This window comes from Harmonia axyridis, chromosome 5 (genome assembly GCF_914767665.1).
Source record: "Harmonia axyridis chromosome 5, icHarAxyr1.1, whole genome shotgun sequence".
Classification (NCBI taxonomy): Eukaryota; Metazoa; Arthropoda; class Insecta; order Coleoptera; family Coccinellidae; genus Harmonia; species Harmonia axyridis.
The window spans coordinates 14,977,601-14,985,257 of record NC_059505.1 but is presented as its reverse complement, the minus strand read 5'-3'; the positions used below and the strand labels follow the sequence as shown (position 1 = coordinate 14,985,257).

General features: G+C 37.9%; 1 protein-coding gene across 2 annotated transcripts in view; it reads left to right on the top strand.

Annotated features, from left to right (window-relative positions):
* Positions 1–1,360: 1,360 nt before the first annotated feature.
* Positions 1,361–7,657, top strand: part of LOC123680559 (protein-tyrosine sulfotransferase) — a 366,815-nt gene continuing 360,518 nt past the window's right edge. For both annotated transcript variants that reach the window (XM_045618514.1, XM_045618516.1), the window contains exon 1: positions 1,361–1,600. The gene's annotated coding sequence lies outside the window, so the exon portion shown is untranslated. The remainder of the gene's footprint in view (positions 1,601–7,657) is intronic.

The following is a 7,657-nucleotide window of genomic DNA, read 5'->3' as shown; positions in this document are numbered from 1 at the left end:
TTCATCAAATTTGGACCAGAATTGCTAAAGTTAAGACTGTTGAAATTATTTGCGAACACACAGACAAGCAAGTACTAAAAAAAAGTTAAACGTCAGCAAAAATGTTTGTGGGAAAATTTCCACAAGAATAGTTATTTATAATACAAGTGCAGAAGGCATTGATATTCTTCCACGAGTTCAAAATTCAAAAACGAGCCACGAAGTGGCGAGTTTTGGAATGAACGAGTGGTAGAATGAGCCTTCTTTACGAGTATTATACATTATTTTCTCTAATTCGTTGCATTTTCATTGAAATTAATGAAATATTTCCATAAATATATTTTAGTGATTTTTGCATTGAAAAATGCTGGTTGGCAGAACTGATTTCTTCAAAGCAAATTGATGAATTGACAGATAAAGCCGTGGCGGAAAGTTCGGAGTACCAACATATAATAATAAAATATACCCATGAAAACTGTGCGTTTCTGATATATTCTCGCACGATTTTGTTTTACAAGATGTGGAAGAATGAACGGAATAACCACAGAATTAGAGAAAAATAAATTACAAAGTTGAATTTCAGAAGAAAATTCAACAAACACGAAGAAACCAGATTGAAAACGACGAAATAGTTAAACCATTCTCCTACATTATTTTCATACACATATAAGTATAAGAAGGCAATTTGCAGACGCTAATTCTGGATAGAGAGAGTGAGAGTGAGACGTACTGGAAATATAGTGTTCCGTTACAGTTATTGAATAAATGATTCTGGCTTGTACTTTTTAGTGTTAGTTTGAGAGACGTATTGTGAGTGGAGTTGTCCTAATGTTTCGTTGCATCTCAGAATAGGAAAATCATTTTGTGTATTGTCCGGATCGGATAAATTAGTTCCGTGTGATTATGCTCTAATTTTCCAAGGTGGAGAAGAAAACGACAAGATCAATAACCAATGAGGATATATTGGGATATAATGAAGGAAATTCGAGAATTGAGTGTGTGTGATGTTTGTTACCTTCAAACAGTGAAACGCTGTGCTCGAATCGAAGCTCACGCAATATTGCACATTTCAGGAAATTATGCTTCGAAAGAAGGAACACTGGAGTCAAATTATTAAGTCCTGCAAAGAGTGCCAAATCAAAATCCTGAACAGCCAAAACATTAATAATGACATCCTGTTATTATGTCTATGGTCTAGACATAAAATAAATTCAGTCTATGGTTTGTTCATAGTTTGTAGCGCCCTCAACGATAGTTCGTTTAGGCGAATATACTCACGAAGAAATCTTGAATTGTAGGCTCTACGCCTCTTATGGCGATTTCCGCTAGATGTCTCCCCATTCGGATTTTGACAATGAGTGAGCTCATTCCCATACGGTTTTGTGTACACGTCGATTATCGGCATCTCTGTTCGCATGCGGAATACTGTGAGATGTTTCCGAATCGTCCTTTGCATTCATTGAGCGGAATTTCTTGTTCAGTTCGCGATAGAAACGTTTTGAGAGTGCAGTGTGTTTAACCAAAACAACAGAACCTAACCTATACGCGAGTGTTGTGATTGAATGAACTTGACGGTGACCACTGAAGACGTGTGATTTATGAACTCAAAAGAATAACAAAGGTAGGATAATTTGAAGAACTCATCCTAATTTATGTCTGATTAGAAATTATTGTTTTTACTTTCATACCTTGATTACGTCCTTGGATTCCTCATGTTTGATTTTCTGTTTGCTTATGAATATTTCTCAATTATTAAAAGAGCTATGTTACATACGATAATTAGATACAGTTTGATTTGTCTTGGCTATGTCAAGATTGGCATATTCCATGTTCCTTCAAACATCGTCTTGGAATTAAATTTGCTTCAGCTTGGGGGGAATATCCATATTCACAAAATCTCGGATCATTATTTCAACAAGTAGTTTTTTGTACCAAATCGGTTATGTCAGGAAACACATGTATTGTTTTTACATGTGTAATCATAGTCTGGTTATCTATTTAGTCGTAATTATTCATTCTACTTGCATAATATTAGATAATAAGTTCCGAGTTCTTTATATATCCTCTACGGGAGTATTATTATCATCCCTGAATATTTTTGATAGTTGTCGTTGTCGCTTTTCTATCTATTCATATTCATACATGATGATTATTTCCGTCAGTTCTTCGATGAGCTAATTCACTAATGATGGATTTTCGTATTTTGGATATAGGAATGCATGTAAAAATTTTAGACTTCAAAAACCACCTAATGACATTTCATATTCTGTTTTAGATCGGGCCTAAAAAATTATTCTCCAACTCTTAATAGGTACCTATTCTATCTCACCTACTAGCTGGACGATCGGAGATGAGGGTCACGAATGTCTGAGGAACTATACAAATCTTTTCCTAGTTTTTGTTAATTGATTGCTCTATTCCTATACCCATTTTTCAATTCTTTCCATTTGAATGTGTAAAATACAATAATTTTTTTTTGTCAAAAATAATAGATAATTAAACTTATTATATAGTAGATATGTCTGGAATTATTTGAGTATATTTGGAGCTTTGTTATCGTGAATGTAAAAGCAATGCAAATTTCTTGAGAATATTTCTTGTTTATGTTTTGGAATTGAAAAAAAAGATTTATGGAATTGAAAAAGAAGATAGGTCTTAACCTATTTGCATAAAATTTGGCGAATAACGTCTGTTTGGAATGGTCTCAAACAAAAAGGTTTTACTCATTAATGACAAGTTCGTGGTCAAATTCTAGTCTGTCTGGTCGTCCATAAGCACGACTCTCAACAAGGAAAACCTAGAAACCTTGAGATTTTGTATGAAGCTTTGAATTGTTACTCTTACTTAATATCTACAAGCAAAATCTCATTCTGATCGGATATGGTGTCTCGGAAGTATTGTGTATTTCTTTCTATTATAGGTATTTCTTGAAATTGCGTTCAACTTCTTATTTCACATCAGCACCCTAAATCTCAACCCTCTGGGATTTGTAGTCACCGAAATATTGTTGTTTTTTTTTTAAATATTCTTTTTGTATTTCTATGGCGCTGAGTACGCGAACATCATGAAGTTTCGCTCAAAGCTTGGAATTGATAATAGAATTGTACATCCTAATGCTCATTTTCATCCCGATCGAATCTTTAGTTTTGAAATTTGAAGGAAGATGCCGAACATTCATATTTACGGAACCCATAGCCGTATTAGCACATTAAAGAACTCAACCATGGCATTCAAGATCCGAATCTATCATGAAAATGTTGAATTTCTGGCTTCCTTTCAGCAGGACGGACAGAATCGAATTTGAAGTTGAACCTTATCGTTTGAGACCATCCGTTGCTCAAAATTCGAAAATTAAAGCCATTACGATGGAATGATGAAAGAATCTTTTTAGGGAACGAAGTGGAGGGAAAGTTTCTGGGTAATTGGAGGCTGACAAAATATTCCGAATGTGTTTAGATTCAAATCGAACAATTTGAAAAAACCTATATGGACGGTCTATTTTTTTGAATCGATTGAATTGTACATACTGAACACAACCTTCAAACTTACCTAGTACACCGGTGTGACAACGGCAGCGGTTTCTAGCAGTCAATGATATTATGAGAAATAAACTGACCTGAAAAAATTGTTGCAGGCGATTATTTGATTGTAATCGATGAATGAAAATCTAATCTACACAGTATTCATATAAATTGAATGATTTTGGCCCTATTATTACCTCAAACCGAAGTGAAATTGCAAAGTCCAGCGGAAATTCAGAATTCCTCTCTCTTGCAGCCGACTTCTTCATTGAATTCTATTTGGCACCTCCTGAACATGAACCATATAACCCAAAATTTGGTGAGCCCCAAAATATCCCTATTTTGGGGTGATCAAATGACGACTTTCCTTAAGAAAACGTTTTTTTTTTTAATTAATTAACCATTGAATACTTTGTATATACAGTAAATTTTGCGATTTCTTTGCCGAAAATCGCCCCTTTATTAGCAGGAAAATACCGAATTTTTTCGTGAATTCTTAAGTCCATTGTCTGAGCTTTTTTTCTGCTAGACATATACATAGTGAAATATTTTTGGTCCTTGAACTTCCCCTCTACGACCCCTTCACTCAGAAGGAAATACATAAAATCTGAAAAAAGTCGTTATACAAATTTTTTCTTTCTGGAATCGATACGTTCGCTTCAATTTTAGGAGTGAACAGTACAAATCGAGGTCCAAATATTTTGAGGCCGTAGAATCTAAATAAAATAAATTGCTCCAGGTTTTTCTCAAATCTCAGAACAAGATCCATATAGTGAAATATTTTGGGACCCTCAAACTTCCCCAAAAACCACCCTTTCACTTAGGAGGAAACTATACCAAATTTTTTTAAATTCACTCAAATCCAAAGAACCGTCGTTAGGGATTTTTCTGAAATAAATCAATTGTTGAATACTGAATACGACCCTCGATACGACCTATGAAGCGAAAAATTTTGTGACCATCAAACAGCTCTGATACCACCTTCTACACTTAGAAGTGAATTAAAGAAAATTTTTTCAATCCGTGAAAAAATCTAGGAGGAAACTGCCGATTTTTTCAAATTCCATTTAAAAGTCTAAAGAAAGGAAGTTGCACGAGGAGTTTTTCTGAAATCGATTGATTGAGATTAAGATGCATCTCAATTGAGAACTACAGAACATGATCTATATATACAGAACATGATCTATATAATAAAATATTCTCTGACTCTCAAACTTTTCCAATACCAACCCTCCAGTAAAGAGTGAACTACCGAAACTTCCTACTGAATTACGGACTACGGAATTTCCTCAGTTGACTTTAAAGTGGAGAGGTGGTATTGGGGACATAATGTGAGTGTCACGAAAGATTTTAATGTAATGTTTTGTTAGTTAAAAAAAGGTCTCTAAATATTTCACAAAATTTTGAAAAATTATCTAAGTGAAGGTGTGATTCGAATGATATGAAGCAATCCAAGGAAGTAAATCATTTCTTCAGTCTATCTACATGGCTATAACTAATCTTTTACCAAAATATGTTCTACACCGGCGCATACTTCCGGATTTACGAAATTCAGGGTTGGAGAAATTACCCCTGGATCCCAACGGAAGTGAATTATATTTTCAGTGTTTATTCACATCGCTATAAGTAATCTATTTCCAAAATATGGTTGTGCATCAGGAATACTCCTGGAGATTTACATTTTAGAAATTCAGGGTTGGAAAACCCACACCAGGATACGAAGGAAAGTGAATTTTTTCTAGTATCTATTCATTTCGGTGTTAGTTCTTCTATATCTATAATTCTGTAGCTAATTCGTTCATTCTGCCATATCTTGTAGAACAAAATCGTGCGAAAATATCGAAGATTCGCACGAATCTATCTATTAACTGCCAAATTTGTGATAGAGAAAACTGCCAATTTACATTTTGCAATACAAAAATCACTAAATATAACATTACGATATTCATGGAAATATTTCATTAATTTCAATAAAACTTCAGTGAATAGGAAAAAATAATGTAAAATACTCGTACAGAAGGCTCATTCTACCACTGGCTCATTCAAAAACTCGAATATCAATGACTTCTGTACTTGTTTCTTGAATAACTACTCCAAAATATTATCGTGCTCTGAGAATATCTGGAGATATACATTTTCGAAATTGGTTGGAAAAACTACACCAGGACCATAAGGATGTAACAATAAATGCAGTGGCGTGTCTAGGATTCATGGTTATACTTCTTTAATTATTATATATTGGTACTCGGAATTCTCCTGTAATCTTTGTTGCCAACCAACAATTTTTAAAGCAGAAATCACTAAGCAATATTTCTTGAAATATTCCAATTTCTATAAAAATTCAATGAATTAGAAAAAATAGAGCACAATACTCGAACAGAAGGTTGATTCTAGCACAATTCAGAAACGCCATTTGCATTTCAAACTCGTGGAAAAAGAACTTTTTACTCTTGTAATATAATTGTATATTTCGTGTCGGGGTGAGAATGAAAATCCGATGGCGAGCCTGAGTAATCACGAGCATCGTGAATTTTGTGAGGAATTCTCTCACAATAACATGTTTTTCAGAAGATATCGTATGTTGGTATGCGTAGTATTTTTTGGGACAGCGTGACGACTTGGTCGATGCTGGGGTTTAATCAGGCCTCAATCTGATTAACCTCGGGACAACTAGAACAGGACATGCGCTAACTAGGCCTCTATCTGCCTACCCCTAGTTAGCAGGGAAAAAATAAAACAGTAAAATAAGATATACAAATAGATATATTATAATACACAAAATGCTACAGAAGGTAGGTAGGTGTTTATTTGACTGGAAATCTTCGGCTTGTATTCCGTTTAAGTTGTGTACTTCGAGGCTTAAATAGATTGTTGCGCCCTCTGTTGGGGGGAGCGTTAACCTGGTTGGCGGCGCCACCATGATGGTAACGCAGGAATCTGTAATCCCCACAGTACCCCCTTGCTAGTGATTAACGATATATTACATCCCCGCCTGGAAACGCTCGGGGAAACGAACTTGCCGACCTGATCTGGTCGTGTAAGGTCGTCGTACTGCTGGCGCTTGCGTTGCTGCCTCTGGTTCTGCTGGAGCAGGTGGGATGGGTTGTTGGGCCGGGGGTGAGTTCTCGCCTGGTACAAAGAGAAGAATTCCTTCGTCTTCATCGTCCTTGTTCGAATTTACAGCGTCCTCCGGTGAATTTTCGCTGACCGCGATGTAGGCTGGTTTCAGCCTGTCGATCGAGACCGGGACGTTGGTACCGTGAATTCGGAGGGTGTAGTGCTTTTCGGCTCGAGAAACCACCTCAAACGGTCCATCGTAGGGGTGCTGGAGCGGACGCCGAACGGCGTCGTGCCTTACGAAGACGTGGGATGCGGTGGCGAGATCTTTAAAGACGAAGATCTTCCGCTCACCGTGCCTGGTGCCACTGACTGGTCGGAGCGCCTGAAAGTGCTGGCGCAGGTCGCGAACGAAATCGTCGGAGTTATCCAGGTTCATCGTCGACGTCGAACCCAGGAACTCACCAGGAAGACGGAGTGGTTCTCCGTATATCATCTCAGCAGCGGTGGATTGGAGATCTTCTTTCCAAGCGGCGCGGATCCCCAGTAGTGCAGTGGGTAGTGTGTGGACCCATGTGTCAGAGTCCAAGCATTTAATGGAAGCTTTGAGCTGACGGTGGAGTCGCTCGACCATTCCGTTGGCGGCCGGGTGGTACGCCGTGGTTCTGAGGTGGTCCGTCCCTAGTAGCTTATTCAAGCAGCGAAATAGGTAGGACTCGAATTGACGTCCTTGGTCTGTAGTTACCCGGAGCGGGACGCCAAACCTGGCAACCCAGTTAGTGTAAAATGCTCGGGCGACGGTTTCTGCTGTCTGGTCTTGGAGCGGTATCGCTTCTGGCCATCGAGAAAATCGATCGACGCAGGTGAGGCAATACCGATATCCTTTGGAAAATGGCATCACGATCAGGTCGATGTGCACATGTTCGAAACGGCTCGACGGCGGTGTAAAGTTACCGATCGGAGATGAAACATGTCGTGACACTTTTGACCGCTGGCATTGGATGCAGACTCGGGACCACTCTCGGCAATCTTTGGAGATGGAGGGCCAGACGTATCGTTGGCTCATCAGCTTTGTGGTGGCCTTGGCGCCTGGATGGGAC